At 36.0% G+C, this 19,054-nt stretch overlaps 1 long non-coding RNA gene across 2 annotated transcripts in view; it reads right to left on the reverse strand.

The window, feature by feature from the left end:
- The window catches only part of LOC146763432 (uncharacterized), a 189,910-nt gene that overhangs the window by 16,934 nt on the left and 153,922 nt on the right, over positions 1-19,054 (reverse strand). For both annotated transcript variants that reach the window (XR_014952036.1, XR_014952035.1), the window contains exons 6-7: positions 17,196-17,357; positions 1-16,963 (exon numbers count right to left, since the gene is read on the reverse strand). The exon at positions 1-16,963 is cut by the window's left edge and continues 16,934 nt beyond it. This is a non-coding gene — a long non-coding RNA (uncharacterized LOC146763432). The remainder of the gene's footprint in view (positions 16,964-17,195; positions 17,358-19,054) is intronic.

Consider the following 19,054-nt stretch of genomic DNA (forward strand, 5'->3'; position numbering starts at 1 on the left):
ACTAAACATTGCCTCTACACATGCAGAAAAACAAGAGCTCCTCCCTTCCTATCTTTCCTATTTATCTTTTACTCTTTCCTGCTATTGACTCCTTGCTTTTTGGAAAAATAAGGATCCTATTTAGTCATAGATAGAACTCATTTTCTATTGTCTTCTAAGAAGTTAGCAACCAAAAACAATCAGTTGTAAATCACTGTTATTAAGGTACATTTTGAATTATTTTTTGTAATTGGCACAGTTCTCAAAGCCAAGCCATGTCATAATGGTTGCAGAAAAGAGAAGGCAAACAAAGGATTAGGTAACTCTGTGGACATCTAAGCCCAGATAAGTGAGTATATTCTAGAAATGAAAGAATTCGGGCCAACATAATTTCAGCAAACTATCCTCCAGAGGGAAGCCCAAATTGCTTCTTGCTCTGAAACTGTATTTTGTTCATGCAACGGACAAAAGAATAGGGAAAAAAAGTGTCAAAACAAAAAGACTGGTTGTTGTTTCTTTTTCATATTTCCTTGCATAGTAAAAATCCAATAAAATTGTTGGTGTTGCTGAGCAGCAAAAACTAGCTCAAAGTGATATGACTTCAAACAAAGCCAGCTGTTCTGGCAGTTAGTAAAAATTAGATTTAAAATGCAACTAATTATAAGAATTTCAACTGACCATTTTTTTCAACCTTACTTGACTTAAAAATATTGCTTTAGGCTGGTGAGACTTTTACCCAGCAATTTATCTAGCAAAATGAAATTAAGGTGATAAGAAGTAGGATATGGGCTTGGCACTGGAAACCTTATGACTATAACCAATTTGCCAGTGGTGAATTAATAGAAATATAAACCTGGAGCTGGACAAATGTATTTTTAGAATTAACAAGGAGAATAAACACATAGTATCTAAGAAATATAAATGACACCATCATGCCATTCATAGTAAATTCAGGTGTAACATGTAGCTGCACACCAGTGAAGAAAGAGCAAAGGTGTGAAAACCCATCAGCAAGTTTTTAAAATTACTCCAGGTGGACCCTACAGTGAGAAATAAGAAACTGGTAACATGAACAACATTTTTTCTTTTTTTCAATGACCAAAGCAGCAGGTGAATATGGGACATAACACCATGATGAGGGATAGAAACTGATAGGATAACAATTTTAATTGTTTTTTTCCCCTTGGATTATTTTTTGCAAAAATTACAAATAACTTTGGCTAACAATTTGATTAGTGATTATTCTTTAATTAGACTGCTAAGATTTCATTTTTACTAAAAAGAAATCCTCCCTTTATATGTCGGTGTACTATCTTTTTGCCCATAAACAGGATTTTAATAATTATATTGGACAAAGAAGTTTCTATTTAAGCAAGATATTCAGATGATGCACATAAACTCAAGAAAATATTAGAAAAGCCTCCATCTTGATTTTTTTAAGCTTCCCCCTCACATTATAGATGTATACATTTAATCATAGCAAAATATCAGATTTCACCTGCCTGACAGACATAGGGTAGGCCCTTCTGTGGGTAAACTGCCAATTCCATCTTCCTCACAAATTATAGCTCTTTTAATAAATAGTTTTACAGAGTTCACGTACTAGGTTATTTTGTGTAAATGTATGTAGTTTTGTATAGCACATTTTAGGCTGAAAATATTTATAAGTTTACGTATATTTGTAAATATTTGTAAATTGCTGGAAATCACTCAGTCCTTGTCTGAATGGCGCTGTCAAAAAATAATCCCTGTCTTCAATCTAACAAAAGAAAGTGAGTTTTTCTATTAAGCTCTTTCATTATTCCTTGAATGCATTGCAAAAATGCTGAGTAAGGTTTGTTACTGACTGGCACAAGTTCAGGATCGCATAACCAGGCCCATAGAGCACATTGCAGTATCCAGTGGTTGGCAAAACAGCCTTCAAATAGCTTTAGGTTTATAACAAGAACCAGTATTACATTATTCAAATATGACTGGAGCGAAGGTCCTAAGCAATCCTTAACGTGCAGTAAGTGACAGGTCAGCTCTTTTTTTGGAAGAAAATAATTGCCAATCCAACTTTTCCATTGTGCAAGAATGGGAGCAGAGGGTAAGATAATTAGATTTCTGATCCTCCTCAAAACAAAAACAAAAACAAAACAAACATTATTTTTATCATGGTTTCTGTGTCATTAATTGTGTTTAGCTGGACTGAATATGAACCCTGAAAGTCTCTAACCACCATAAGGAATTTATTTAACATTAAGTTAAAGAATCAGCCTGAAGCTCAAGAAGGCAGACACACAGCTGGACACATACTCTCTTTTATTGGAAGTAGAATATTCTGAATCTAAAGTGATGTCTTTTGCAGAGGGCCCAGAAAAGTCAGCATATCTGAGGAACAGGAACGATCTGAAGGAGAGTGAGCCGTCTGCAAATTTTTACTAGAAATATATTTGCCAAGAATCTCTGATGGGAGTGTGGCAAAGGCAGCAACAGATGAAGAGAAATGCTCCTACAGCTGGAGCAGACCCACTATTTAAAACTTGCAATGTCCTTACATTTGACAGGCAACAAAAATTAAGGTCCTTAGTTTGTGTGTGCAAGTTCACAATTTATTTTGTTTGAACTACTGCAACTCCTAAAGTGTGTGCTCAGTACTACTTTTCTTTGAATTAATATTTTTACATTAAAAAGTGAGAGGACTCTGGTGTCAAATTGAAAAATACCCATTCACACTAAAAAAATCCTAGACATATTCAGGAATGTTAGTAATTGTAATGTTAGTAATAAAATTTTATCTTCTTTAAAGGCCATCAATGCAATCTCAGTATCAGGCTTCAATCCTGATACACATTAAAACATCTACATGCTAAAACATCATTAAAACTCTCAAAACATTTCCTTTCTAGAAGATTACAGTAGTATGTTCTTGATATTCTATTGCTAATATGGGATGCAGTAAGTAGAAAAGCATGTCTGGTAATCATTATGGTTGCTTTGTTGTAAACTGTTTGCAAATTTATCATATTTTTTTAGCTGTTTGCAAAACACTATCAAGGGTAAATGTTCTGCAGTGCTGTCCTTAACCAAAAATGTGTGAGGATGCATAGGAATCAAAGACATTTCAAAGCTTAACATTTGTCCTTTGGCACTGCGCAGCTCTGAGAACTTGTGCCTTTGGAAATTTGCATTTCCAAAATCTCAGTAGGAACTTCTCAGTTCCAGCCTCTCTGAGTAAAGACTGTCTCCATCCATGCTCTGTTCCATCTGTTTTACTAATTTCCCTTTTTTCCCAACAAAGGGATAGGAATCCACCCTTCAGCCATGTATGTCTCTGTACCTCAGTTAGCCTTCAGTCTTGCACAGACCTACATAAGTTTTCTACAGATGATCTCAAAAGCAACACATTTATCTCCCAGCACCTGAGAGGCACTGAACACCGTTTCACCCACTCCAGCCTATGTCCCAGTCAGAAAACCCTCAAATAAGAAAATATTTCCATCTAATCACAGTTGGCAAAATCCACAGCTTCCTGGGAGTTTCAGCTGGTACACATTATATAGAGGCAGGTAAAACTGAGTGGGTGCTGCTGTATCAGGAAAGGTGGAAGAAGGGGATGTTGAATTTCCCGTAAGGAAAGGATAAAGGGAACCAATCTTATGAGAAAAAGGGGAGCGGGACTTTAAAGGAACGGAGGGACATAGACATGGATAAAGTATTGTGGGAAGAGATACTGCTGCAGAAAGGGAATACACCAGCCACGCTTGTTGCCAGCTCTTTTCTCCAGAAATAGAAAATAGCAGATTTATTCTGTTGCTTTTTCACTTTGCAAAAGAAAAAATACATTTTAAAATGTTTTCCAAAGGTTTTGGGGCCTCAGGCCTAGCTTGTATTATCATTTCTCTCCTAAAGTATCAGACATGCTGTTTTAAACTGCACTTAGATCTTTCATCTCCAATCCTACTTATGCTGCACAGATGAAATACCCCTTATTTCAAAACTTTACAGCTCCCAAGGTTCAGTAAGAGCAAGACAACATGTATGATAAAAGACTTGCAGATAGCTACAGGAAAATACAGCCTATGGAAAATGTTAGGACAGAGGCCCTTAACAGATTGAAAGAGTCAGTGGCCTTATTTTTCATGCTGCAGAATCCACAAGAGCTCTGCCAGAGTAGCAGAGCAATGCTGTATCTGAACTTTCACTGTGATATGTAATCAGTAGGTATAGGCACTGGGATTTCTCTTTGCCTCTGAGCTTTCTACTGCACTACAAGTAATGAGAAACAGGTAATGAAATGAAAGCACATTTCTGTTTACTTTTTTTTTACAATTATTTAAATACAAGACAGATTTGGAGTGAGGTATAGAGGTTCCTCCTCCCTGTGTAGAATAAACTCTGTTATTCTTCCTCTTAGGAGAAGATAGAAGAAGGCAGTTAAAACAAATATACATCCTTGGAAATTGAAGTGATATGGCAAAATTCCTGTTTCTCTGCCCTCAGGAAGGACACACCAGGCTGGCTTTGAAGCGTCAGCAGGATTAGAAGACAGCAGCATGCCCTTGCTTCCTGATAAAGAATCAGCTTAGCCAGCGCAGGACTTCATATCCAAGCACCAAGGGCAGCACATACTTTTCTGAGTTGTTTGTTCAAATACCACTGTTGATAAATAAACTTCAAGCATGTTTGAAAGCTATCAGTGAGAATTTCTGAGGCCATTGATGTTCTGCAGTATAAACTTTAAGCTTCAATATAAAATTAGTGGTGTCTCAGCTCTCCATTTACTACACTTCTCCATGACTGATAAAATTAATCTGTGAACATCTTGTACATGCACATCCTACTCTTGTAATCCGTTCATAAAAACACCTTCACAACTGATACCCAAGAAGATTCTGAGTTACAAGAAAGATAGAAAGGGTTTTTTTTCCAAAGGCATGTAGTGACAGGACATTTGGAATAAATTCCAACCAAGAGAGAATAAGTTTAGACCAGATATTAGGAGGAAGAAGATCTTTGTTTTGAGGGTGGTGAGGCATTGGAACAAGTGGCTCACAGAAGCTGTGGATGCCCCATTCATGAAAGTCCTCAAGGGCAAATTGGATGGGGCCTTGAGCAGCCTGCTCTACTCACTGAATATTGTAAATAGGAAATCATTTATCAAGTCTGAATTTATATTCTTCAGTAATTATAGTGGCTGTAGGGGAAAAAAAAATCAATTTTAAAAATTCCCATTATATTCTTCAAACTCAGTTGATTGATAAAGAGTTTACAAGAACTCCAGGACAAAGTTTGACACAACAAAATCAGAATGTAACATTTTGATCAATTTCTCTATTTTATGGTTTTATACTCTTTTTATATGCTTCAAGGAGAAAAGAGGCATTATTGAAACTCACAATTTATCCAGCAGACTGTACTAATCAAACTAAAATTATATTTAAATGCAACCCAGTTTTGCTTTGTGACATAAATACAAAAATCAGCAACAGAGCTTCTCATGAACACCACCAAAAGCAAATAACATCATACCATCCTCCTTGTTTGCAAAAGATCTCCAATACTTCTGCCCTTCAGATCCAAACTGCATAAGTAAATTTATTTTTCTTCTCCCAAAAATACATGTTTCTCAATACCCACCCTTCATTTCCTTTTTATGCATAGAAGTACATGCACTAGCAAAAAAAAGTTCAAAAGTGAGAGTAGGTATGGCCACAAAGATATTTTTCCTATCTTTATTCCAACAATGAGCCTTCTGAAGATTCCTTACTCTAATATTTTGCAGTAAGAAAAATACCTTCAAACTCTTAATCAGTTGTTTGTCTTCTAGTTTCATTTAAGAAGGAATTGGACCCTTTAATTTCTCTAGGATTAGACATTTTGACTTGCATTAAAATTTCTGAAAATCAGTTGTATGGGAGAAGAAATTTATAAGGATAATTTAAAGTCTTGAATGGTCTGATTCTTAGACTGCATTAAAAATTTTGCAAAAACTTTTATCATCAGTACTCCTGTTGAAGGTAATCTTAACAGTATCAAAGAAGTAATGGAGAGCAGCAGAAATCAGCATCTGCAATCACCCTGAGTAAGAAAACTCTGCATGTTTTTAGTAGTTTGATTCCTGTTAACAGGCTATATTTATTATTTAATTACATGCATTAAAACAGGTAAGTCTATGCTAAAGCAACAATTCTTTGCAACTGCTCATTCATATTCAGGCAAAGATAACACTATGCAGCAACACTTCTCACTTCACACAGGAAAATGAAATAATGACCTCTTTTTTTCTCACCTCTTAACCTCTATAGATGGGAAGACTGTAGGGGTCAAAATAAAGCACTGAAATTGGGTTTGGAGTGGTGAAGAGTGACAGGTGCCCACCCCCCCACCTGCTAGGAGATGGAAATGTGCCAGACAGAAACAAAGACCTATACTCTAAGCAGCACTGGGAGGTGATCCCCAGGGGAGTTAGACTGACAAAGTTATGACCTAATTAAAGAACATCTTCTACATGTTGTCATTGTCCCTGCAAGTCTAGGACAAAACACTTCTTTCCATAATGTCCGTACGGAGACTGGAGACAAGGTGCAGTATTACATTAACATCGTGTTGTGACTCTAAGGTGCACGAGTAAGACCAGAAGACAGCTCCCAAGACTACCTTGCATTTACTTGGTTTCAAAAGGATATACCTGAACTTTGGAAATTGTTGGGTTAGTTATTTTTATTAGCATGCCAAATTTAAATGCAATAGCGTCAAGCTACTTTTCCTGTTAAGCTCTGTGTAAGTGTTGTGGAATAGGTGTTATTTTGCTTAGAAACTCAGGTATTAGAGAGGAACAGTGAAATGAGGAACTACTGCAAAGCTGTAATTCCACCACCACAATAAAACATTGTAACATGGTACTGTAAACAACCAAACCTCTGCTTCCTATGCCTCTTCCTCTTTTACTTCAGCAAGGTTCATTGTGCAGTTGCAGTGTAAACTACATAAGATCTCTGATCCAGATCACATTAAACCAGGAGGAAAAGGTTCCACTCACAATGAACTAAATGAGTACTACAAGTACTAAATGAAAAGCCATGCCTTTTAATAGTAGGCAAATGTAAGCATGCCAAGCTTATCAAGTATAGTGGATGCACCCACATTGCTAATTAAGATATGGGTTTTATTTCAGTGTGAACTCTGCCATGTAGCTCATCATTTTATCTGTAATATTTGTCAGTATCTAATTTGTTTCATTAGCACTCTACAGTCACAGTAAGTAATGCAGATTGACAGGGATTTTTTACTTTTCTCTATAGCTCTTTCTCAAAAAAAAAATTTTATGAATTGTTTTTTTGAGCACCAGGAGAATAAAAGTAAAGAACTTGAAAGGGTCTTCAGACTTTTTTTTTTCCCCCTCAGGAACCATTTTTCCCCCTCAGGATATTTTGCAAAAATTGACAGGAAACAATGAACTATAGAGGGTGTACACATTTTTAACAGTAAAGTAAACTCTAAAAAAATTTTAACTAATCAATAGGATTGAACATTAGATGTCATGTACAGTTTCTTTAAGAAAAACAAAAGTACTAGCCAATTGTAGAATAATTTTTCATTCATAAGAATTTTCTTCCAACTGTCCAGCGAACTAGGATGTCAATAAATATCAACATGACCTTCCTATATGATTTGCACCATATCTGACATGAACTTAAAATATAAATCCATAATAAACCCAGTAAAAAAGAGGAATTTTCTATTCTCCAAAATGGGGTGATCAATTCTTTTCTCAGTCTCAATCAAAATGTTCAGAAATTGTAGGTTTCATTTTAAAATTTATGATTATGGGATCTTATACTTTTTAGATGAAAACAAAATTTAGGCACACTTACTAGGAAGAATTCTCTGCTATCAAACTATACTAATTGTAGCTGAGAAATCCTCACCTACAATTCCAGATGTAGAGTTAGGTAGATGGGCTTCTGATTCCAGAAAAGTCTCACCTGCATGAGATGAGTGACTTAGAGATTCACCTGCATAAGGAAAGAGTGGAATACTTCGTAAGTTATCTAGACAAGAGTGGAGTGAGCTGGGGGTGACCTTTGAATACAAGCAACAGAGGGAAGGGTAGGACTGAATCCAACTAGACAACATTTAAATGAGCATTTTTCAAGTTCACACATTAAGATCCATAAGACTCGGCACAAGGGCATTTTGCTGATATATAATACAGCAGTAGATACAGCTGAAGTTGAAGATAATTATACAAAGTAAAAGAAATTTTCTAGAAAACTGAAAAAACCTAAAGACTATGTTCTCATTCATGTCAAAAAGCATATGTAGGCAAAACAATATCATGAGCTATCAAATAGAGTACCATAGATCTCATCTTTATTTAAAGAAACCTCTAAACGTTCAAATACTAAAAGCTGGAAGAGGGACTGTCTTTGTCTTATATTCTTTACTTAAATATACACTAGTTGTCACAACCAGAGACAGGTTTCTGACCCAGAAGGACTCCTCATTTCACCAAAGCAAACATTCCTAGGTTTTACTACATTTTTTTCCATACTGTTTTTTGACAGAAATTAATTTGATCATCAGAAAATTAACTCACAGTCGTACATCTTTACTGCCTGATTTGTTCAACTGAATGTATCATCAAAGTGGTTGTATTAGGAACATCTTGCTATTTTGTCAAAGATCCAGCATGGTATTAAAAGAGAAACCAATAGTTACTTATGTAAATACAATGCAGATGGTTTCCTATTGATGAACAATATCTTTCAGAGAATAATGAGTTTGTCTGGTGCCAATTAATGTTCAGCACATGCTGTTCCCTTTGTCAACATTTCATGTACTCTAGAGGAAACCAAATGTAAGTTATCTTATGGTAGGTGATCATTGCATGGGCACAAAAAACACTCACATGGTGTCCATATGGACCACATATAATGCTTTGTGAAGTCTGTGTGATTATGGCTAACATACACATAAAACTAAGTCCACTGTCTGGCAATGGTGGAGAGATCAATAGAAAATACTTATCTCTGTGAAAATCAGAATAATTTGTCATATTACATCTGTGTCATTCTGGTTTGTTTGGTTTTGGTGAGTATTGCAAAAGCCTATATTGCCTGCATCTTCCAGTGGAATTACAGATCAAGCATGAACCCCTATATAAACTGGAAGTGGATATTTAAGACCCTATAAAAAGCCTCACTGATATGACTTCTTTAAAGCTCATTAATTTTTTTATGATAAACACTAATTGTGAAGTTCTCAAAAGAACTCTAAGCAGCTAAACCCAAGCAAGTGGAGCTGGAAGACACCTGCAAAAATCACTTTCTTGATTCCCCTATTTAAAAAGGACCATCTCTGTCATTTGCAAGTGCAAACAAGGTATTACTAAGTCTTGCTAATCCAGGAGAAGAAATAAGGTTTTTAAGGTATTTTAAGGCCTTGCCTCTCGATTTTACCTTTCTAAATTTGTTTTCATGCTAGTCCAAGTTAAAATTAATTTTTAATTGTATTGGTAAAATTTAAAATATTTTTGACTAGACAATTTTAATCACAACTTTATTTACACAAAAATCAGTAGAGCACACATAAAATGTGTAAGAATAATATCTGAGAAAATCTATTCATTTACATAGTCTTTATCTTGGATAAAATCCATCTGAGAAATACATTTTTCATTTGGGGTTCCACATAAGCAAACAGTATGTGCCCCATAAAGGGGAAGAGGGGGAAAAAAAAGCAAGTCACAGATGACAGAATTAGTGTCTTTTATTATCTCAAGTACTGCTTCTGAGAAGGAAATAAACAAAGTATTGCAGGCTCTGGTACTGAACTCTGAACTGTTTTAGGTTCTGTAGCTGGTAACCCAGGCCAGGTTAACCTAACCTTAAAGTGAGCTTAGGACTCATCAACAGAAGTGCTTTACTTCAGGGAAGGAGTGTGTTTCTGACAATCATCTGGACATTGGTCATATATCAGATTTCTGTGAGCTTGAGCTTCAGCCCTCTGGATGACATTCATCTGGAACATGTGATCCAGGATCAAACCACCTGCCCTCTACTCACCAATGGGCATTCAGTCCAATGGAGTATAGACAATGAGCCTGAAGTATAGGAAAAGCATGAAATTGATGTTTGTGTACTAGTTCCTCATTACTATTTCATTCTGCACATCTGCTCCTACTTGTCTGTACTATGTGTTAATATAGACTTTAGTGTTAAAATTTCTACTTTGTATAAAGTGCTTGTAAATTCAACAAATTGAAATGTTCTTTCTTGAGAATGCACTCTCTCCTAATTTTCTAAGGAAAAGTAATCTATAATAATTTAAAGTAAAAGCTAACTGTCTCTAGGAGATTCCCAGTTATGGCATTGACTTACAAGAAAAATCAGCCTACTTTCAGAACAGGCCCCAAGCTTTGCTTTGAGTCTGGTATTTAATTCACTATGGATCAATGAGAGAAAAACCACAGTTTGCATACTAAATTGTAATCTATATTATAGAGGAGTAGTTCTCTTCCAAGAACAATGCTGTGGGTTTTTTTTTTTTTCCTGAGGGAGTGCCCGCAGGTTCCAATGATGAATTTCATTCCTGCATGTTTAACATCTGCTAGCTTACCTTATGGAAATAGTTAGGTAAGTAACTAGTCCAAAGACAAAAAGAAAAAACAAAAGCAACAAGGAGCAAGCAAATAAAACAATTTAAATATCATAAATTGCTTGTTTTGTCATTCCAATTTAGTGCAAAATGCCAAAGTGTTGGACCAAAGAAGGGAAAGAAAATTCTTCCCAAACACAGTCTTTGAGTTTTAATAGGTTTGGTTTGGGTTTTTTTCATGCTACTAATTTATTGTTCATAAGGAGCACAGAATTTTTTAGACTCACATTCTTCCATTTGTTGTCCAACTCACTTGGAACCTGGGAGCTGTTACTATTGAACAAAACACCCAGAACTTCATTTAGGCAATTTCCAACACATGCTGTGAGGAGCACACCACCTGCTGCTACTTCTGCTTCTATTACTCTCCTGGAACCACTGTGGGTGCCAGGAAGACTGAACAAGAAATAATAGAACATACAGCACAAGATAGGGATCTCTATAATTGAAGTTCTCACGTCTTATTTCTGGCTTTACTGTTGTCCACATTATCTCTGTTCTGTTCCCATCAGCATTGATTTTTAGTTTATAAGCTTCTGTGAGCTACAGCTTCCTTTTTTAAGATTCTTTTAGGGCAGACATACCAAAACATATATACTTGTTCCCTGTATATATCAGTTTTAAAAACAAAGTAAACAGAAGACTATCTGACCAATGATCTATTGGAAAAGGGCAGAAAAATAGACATTCACATAAGATTTGTCATCTTTCTCTATTTATGCTACTAAGGAGTTTCATTATAGAGGCCAAAATGAGCCACTTTTCCTTACCTTATTGGTTTATTTTAATTGCATAAAAAAGCATAAAAATATGTTAATAATTGAAATAAGTAAGCCAAAGAAAGATATGCCAGTATATGTAATTTTTATTGTTTCTAATTATCTTCTAGTAATTAGACAATGGAAGCATTGATTAATTTATTCTATGATTAAGAAGCACAATGAGATACAAGACACTATCCACAGAGGACCCTTGGATGAACCTTGCCTGGTGCATCACCCTGAAGAAATAGTTTTGTGCCTTCTGCACTTTCATAGCTAGCACTGCTGTGTAAACTTTATCAACAGTTTCCCTGTCCCCAAGGCAATTGCCCCATTTGGCCAGGTGACAGGATGCCCTTGGAGGCCCGGAACCAGAACTAACGTATTTTTGACTGAGGGAACCTTCTTAGAATTCCAGTGTCTTTACTGGCACTTTTTGTAGAGCAAATATAGAAAGCCTACATTTTTAGTTTATTTTGCCCTGGTCCTTACAATGAGAGACTGTTAACATGTTTTGACTTTCAGTTCTGTGCTAACTAAGAGGGGCAAAGTTGATATGAAATTTATTGCTCTGTCCTCGCTGTAATATCTGCACTAATGCCATCTAGGATAATGCAGTTTTGTTTTCACTAGGTTTTGCTGACACAAGATTCTCTTATCATTAAATTTTTTGGAGGCTAAAGTTTCTCTTTGCATCACCACCCATGGAAGGACAAACTAATCCTCTTGACTAACTGTGGTGAGACATGCTTTGCACAGAAAAAGACTTGCTTGGGGTCAAATAAGGAAAGACTTTGTCCAGCTGAGGTCTCTGGGGCTATGCTTATATTCTCATTATTTAAGCACTTTGGGAGCAGGACCAGATCAGTGCCCATTCAAAGATCTGTTTAAAATGCAGCAGAACTGAGGCTCTTGTGGCTATATACTGCTAAAGAGTCCACAGCTCACAAACATCCACATCGGCTAAATATCAGCATGGTCTCTAACACAAACTTGACTCATGCAAACTACTTTTTCAGATTACATTTGGACATTGTTTCGATGTGTTGTATGTGTCAGAAACTATTCCTAAAGATGTGTGACAGTTGTGTTTGGGAAGGGTGAAAATCTGGCCAATGTGAGATAGGACACAAACTCAGAGCTAAAAAACAACTTTTGTCCTGTTTTATTCAGGAGTAGTCAGTAGATCAGCAGATCAGCTTAAGCAAGTTCAAAAAAGGTTGTTGGCCTGTTGATCTGACTCAAAATCCTTATCCTAGGAGGTGAAGAAATTCCCTATAAAATTCAAGTGTTGACTCTACAGATGATGCCTCCTAGAGGTTGGAGAGTCAGAATGGATGACTGCTCCCAAGACATGAGCTGGTGCAGAATAATAAGTTCTGTTAGTGAAGTCTAGAAGAAATCTATGTCAGATAAGGAGTTCATGTCCTCTGTACAGAGAGTTATCCTGAACTAGACACTTCATGACACTTAGCATCACAGAACAGAGCACAGTCTGGCATTTGGGTTCAGTAGGTGACAGTGACAAACAGCAAGATTTTATAAGAAACAGAAATTGTCTCCACGAGGTGAAAGTTGTTATTTGCTGACAGTCTGCTGGGTCAGTACTTTTTGAAGTATAACAAAATCAACTCAACTTCTACACTACTGAGATAGTAGCTGGAAAAGCCACTATCCTTTTATAATCCTTGTCTATTTTTGTTCTAATTCACGAAAGATATTTACAGTGCCTTGATAGTAAAATGAAGAATCTTTCTGTGTACACTGCTGTTGTGAACAATATGTCCATCGGCTGCACATATTTACAGGCAGCTGGGCACATACTTGGTGTGCCACTGACCCCTTGTCACCTGCAGAGACATTAACTTTCTGATTTAAAACTCCACTAATCTATAAGCATGGAAGATCTATGACTATATGGGGTTTTTTTTAAATAAAAAACTAATACAACATGAAATAGTCTGAACGTTTTAATAAAAAAAGTTATAATTGCTTTTCTGTGTTACTTGGCTAGGTTTCCAGCTGAGACACTGAAAATATGAAAATTCTTTTGGATCTATTGTGGGATCTTGCTTTATTCCCCAGCAGGTTTGGGCATACAGGCTGATTATACTGCTTAGCCCTTTGCCTAGTTAAAAACAGCAGTATTTCCATTAGAGACATCCCTTTACAAAATCCTCACACAACATAATAATCTTCAGTATTTCTTCAGTTCTGCTCATTGGGAATCTATAAACAACGACCAAAAAAAAATAAATCCACTAGAAGTACAATGATCTAAAATGTATGGATCAGGGACATCAAAATGTAATTACATGTAGGAGACTACATAAATTATAAACTTTAGTTTATTTTTATGGATGCAATTTCTGATGCTTTTTCTTGCTAAAGTTCTCATGAAATAGGCTGTGAAGTTCTATGATGGCAATTAGTACAAGGGACAGAAAAGTTATCTTTACAGCTGGATAGTATTGATTTTTTTACCTCATAGTAACCATCCCAGCATTTTGTAGCCTTATAGATCTAATCATTATAACGTTTCTTAGTGATTTATACTGTGTGGTGATAATAATAAACATGAAGAGCTTTTTTAAGTCTTCAGCAGTTTTAGTGCATGATACTAAATATACCCTAGCCTGCTGTAAACTCCATCTTGGAGCTTTCCTACAGTTGAAAGGCTTGCTTCCACAGAATATTCTATAACAGCAAACATACAGAAAGCTAAGTCTGCAAAACTGTATGTAGACAGGTATGGATTTTAAGCAGAACATACTGAAAGGTAAATAAGTCACTTTGCTACTCTACATGATTTGCAATTCTGGAACATAACTGCCAAAAATAGATTTATTTATTGCTAAATATTCAGCTAGTTTCAAAAAAAAAAAAAAAGTTAATCATCAACCCAAATCATGGGTTGATTGAAATCATATAAACATTAATAGACTGAACTTATATAGACATTTCCTAGAAATATGATTTATATATTCATTTGGGTTACAATTTTTAGGCCGACACTTTTTCCACATCTCTCACAAGTCTCTATCCCTGGAGTTATGTAAAAAATGTGTACATGTGGCTCGCAGGGACATGGTTTAATGGTCAATGTAGCAAAGTTAGGTTTACAGTTGGAATCTCTAAACATAAAGGTCTTTTCTAACCAAAATGATTCTAGGATTCTAGGAAATATAGATTGCCTCCTCACTCTTCAGTTCTGAGATAACCTTAGCTGAAGAAATTCCCGTACAAGACTGCTGTACTTCCTGCAGTCTTGCAGTGCTGAAAACATTGAACAGCAATGTCTGACAATGGATTGTAGTTCTATGCATGTACATTTATAAAGGCCTGATGCACAGTGGTGTTCTGATGAAATCCAGTCATATTAGCGGAAAGATTACCAATGGTTATGAAACAATTATTGTTGGGTTTACAGAAAAAATATTGTCTGTCCACTCGAATAGTTTCATAAAGCCAGCACAGCTCTGTGTAGTTAAGGTGATCGTTTTAGTCTGTAGTGAGGAAACAAAGTCGGGAAGAGGCCAGAAGGAGCAAAAGTAGTCTTGGAAAGCAGTAATCCTCTTTTTAGTCTGACTGACTGATCAAAATAGCTTTTTGAAATAAGTGGAATCTATTCCCTTGTTATAGCATAAACAAATCAGGACACTCAACATTGAAGCCTTTGTGCTTAATTTGGTCACTTGCCTCTTAAAATCAAGTATCTTGGTACTCTGCAGTCTCTACTGTCTTGAAAAATGTCCCAGTAAAGAAGAAAATGGAGAAAGTAGAGCCACCACTTCTCAAAGAGATGAAAAACACAACTTGCTATATTAAAAGAAGGCCACACCATTTGTCAGTAAGGTGGTGATGCATTACAGAAAACCAACCTAACCACAGTATGGGGCTGAGGCTGCAGGAAAGCTCCTGGGAGGTGCAGTTAGGTCAGGATTATTGCTTTTGGGAAGCTGAGAGCTCTGCAGTTCTGCATTTGCAGACATTGTGCGCCTCAGTAGGGTGAGACTGCTGCATTGAGAAATGGGCAGTGGCTTGAGGCCAAGACCTCAACATTCCTGGTTTATTAGCAAAAAAATATATCATGCTCCACACAATCCTGTTGCCTGTAATGAATCCAAACAAGAGTGTATGTATGCACATGTGTGTGTGTGTGTGTGTGTACATGTGTATGTATGTTTGTGTGGGGTTGTCATTATATATTTTTATATTTTTTTTAATTAATTTTTTCAGAAGACTCAGAAAATGGAAATTCCACAGGGTTTTCTTTCCCAAACAAGTTTGGCCTGAAAGACCAAAAAAAAAAAAAATTACTACATAGCCAAATACATTCTGCTGACAATTTAACCCATGGAAAAAAATCACACTTCTAAATAAAACTGCTAATATGATATATCAGATCCAGGGTCCTTATTTTGCTTTCTTTATCAAGAAAACCTAGATGATTCCCCTTTTCACAATAATTTATTTTTTAATTACACCTATTGACAGCAAGGATGGTTTTAGATCTCAAAACCACCACTGAAAGATTAAAGAATAGTTTAAAATCCTTTCCTTTTACAAAGGCTATGAATTTAAGGCTCAATATGGAATTTAATGGGAATATTTTCAGCTGTAACTTTAAAATTGAGCATGAAATCTTAGTACTATTAAAGTAGATGGTTTTTTTAAAAGGAGCAATTCAGGTAGAAATTAGATTATATGTTGACCTTCCATCACCCCTGAACATGACTAGAGACTTGAACAGCATCCATATTTTATTTATTCACAATTTGTGTTAGGTCCTTACATTATTGTGCTAGGTGTTGCACAAATGTCTGATGAGACCTGGTTCCTAGGTAAGCAATTTAACACAACAGGTAGAGGATGGGTAGGCTGGGTCAATGTCAGTGCCGACAAAAAAACAAAAGGAGAAAGTGAAAATCATTAAATCATTGAGACACATTCATAGAAAAAGATGGGCCACCTTTTAAGCATAAATAGGGTAGGCAACATTTAAAAATCCTAGTGCAACACAGCCAATTATGTGTTTAAAGCATACATTTCACCATTCTTTATTTCATTCAAGCCTGTTCTCTTTTTTCTGATCTACTTCTTTAGTTACTTCTCTGAAGAAAGTGGGTTTTTTTCACTTTTTATCTCTTGGTCACCTGCTTCCAGAATTTGGTGTGCATCTTACCACCAAATAGGTTTGCTAGGAATAGTGCCAAATACACTAAAAGGTATTTCTTAACTGTTTACTAAAAGGACCAACTAACCACCCCGGAAATAAAAATCCACCAGCTATTTTATGTTCCAGTTTCTGGAAGCTTGGGGGAAGGGGAATGATGACACAACATTGCTTACCTGTTTTTTATTGCAGAAGATTCAGTTGCAGTAGCAACTTGGTTGTGACTAATCTGGCCAACGTGTGTTGGATACTGAACAGTTTGAAGAGTTTTGTTCTCTTTAACACACCACCTTCCACAAAGACAGTCTAGTCCAGTAGTATCTAGACCAGTAGTACTGGTATAGAGGGCAAGCTGCTCCTCTGGGATTCTGAAAGCTGACATGCTGGCAGCACTCAGGTGTAGCTGCAAATACAAATTGTGGTTCCAGACTTCAGTAAGAGGAGACAAGTCATTTAATCTACTTAATGCAACATTTCACATTTAACTGTTCTGGGGAAGATGTGAATAAGGCAAGGAGATAAAAGTGATGGTCAGCTACCCCAAAACTACCATTTCATTCCTTATTAGTGTGACTACCTCAGACTCTTAGAATTGTTAATACATGTTGTCCAGAATAAAAAAGAAATGTACTCACATCAGGTCCTCATCTTTGCAAGCAGAGGTGTTGCAGAGATGCTGTTCTTCTGCTTATGGATAGAACTCAGAGTGCTTTGGACTTTTGTAATACTTCAGAAGCTCTCAAAACAAGTTCACAGAGAGTTGTTGCAGCTTGAGACATGGCTTCTAATTTTGACCACTGAATTGAAAATTTAATAATAGTATTAAAGCTTTTATAGCATTTATTCATTTCCCAAATCTATGCAGGTCTAAAAAGTCAGGTTGTTGATAGATTTGTTAAATTCAACTTCTTTGCTTTACATGATCATGCCTATGACAAATCAAACTGTGCATTGAACCATGACTAGACCATTTATATGGCATCATCATGACAGTGCCAATAGCAGTACTTGTACCTCTCTAAGCTAAGGGGAATACCAACAAAGTTTTTCAGATACTTCAAAAAAATGTGGATATCTACAGCACAAAATTTTGTACCCACCAGGGCAAAGAGAAGACCAAACATCAGATTTTGCTTTGTCCTTTTCATTGGATTGCCTAAAACAGCTTTGAGTTTTATTTCTAAAAAATTATGTGTTCACTCACTACAAGTTTGAGTGTCTGGATTCTTGAAGATTTGACATATGTTGTACAGGCAGGATATATCCAGTATAACTGGATATTAACATTTTAACATCTGTTGCATTTTCTAGTCCAAATACTGGCTTCCTATTTTCCTTCCTGTGGTTTTATTTGCCTCAAGATCATGTACAATATGTGACAGACCAAATTGTCACAAGACAATCAGAGAGAGTAATTTTCTTTTTCACAGATAGGCAAGTTGCAAAGTGATCACAATGGTCATTCAGCCCAATGTAATTTATTGCTTTCAGACAATGATTCTTGCATCAACCTAGATTGTTGCTCAGATTTAAAGGTTTTGTCTACCTGAGATTTAGCCTACCCTCTGTGAGTTATGTTTGATATCTTGCTATTCTCGCTTAAAAAAAAAAAATAAAAGGGAAATTTGATTTCTAGTTTGAACTCTGACTTTAAATTTTAGAGATTTTTTACATGTTTTTTTCTGTTCAGTCATTGAATCCTTCACATAATTTAATGATCTAAGAACTACACCATAAGAAAAATTCTTTCCCTATGTCATGACCCATCCATACAAAAAGTTGATTTGTGTACATCAAAACTATGGTTCTAAGAAATTTATCCTGTATACAAAATAAGCAGAATTCTAGTAGATTAGGAATCCAAGTGTATTTCAAAACTGACAATGTCAAATGAGTCAGTTTTTACTATCAACAATAAAGAGTGTGTCTCCACCTAATTTGATGTGAGAGCATATTGTGTGGGACATGTTTATTTTTCAACCATGGTGGAAATAATGAACACAAATAACAGATCAGCAAACACTGAAGTGAATATAACCATTTTCAAGTTTAACAATTTCTTTCTTCTTCAAAAAAGCCACATGAGAACTATGAGTCCTGCCTGAGAAAAGGCAACAGAGACAAATTTGAACACAACTAGCACAGCACTGTTTTCAATGATATAGATGTTTGTCATGGGAGCAAATAAAATACTATGGAATGACAAACCCTAGGTCACCTCCTTGGACTAAAAGGACGTTAAACCTCAAACATGGGCAGTGATAATACATTATTTGTACATTAAAAGTTAGGTAATAGGTATGTATAAGGTGGTAAGACTAAAAAACTAAAGAGAGTGCTGAAAGTAACATATAACAAATGATACCACATGGCCAGTGGCCAGAGCTTAACATAGGATCCTTCATTTCCTTAGGGAGTTGACTGAGTAACGTGAAAACACGAACAGTTGTCGGGCTAGAATCGGTTTTGTTTTAAAGCAGGAAGATACACAAAT

Source organism: Lonchura striata, chromosome 1A (genome assembly GCF_050655825.1).
Source record: "Lonchura striata isolate lonStrDom1 chromosome 1A, ASM5065582v1, whole genome shotgun sequence".
Lineage (NCBI taxonomy): Eukaryota > Metazoa > Chordata > Aves > Passeriformes > Estrildidae > Lonchura > Lonchura striata.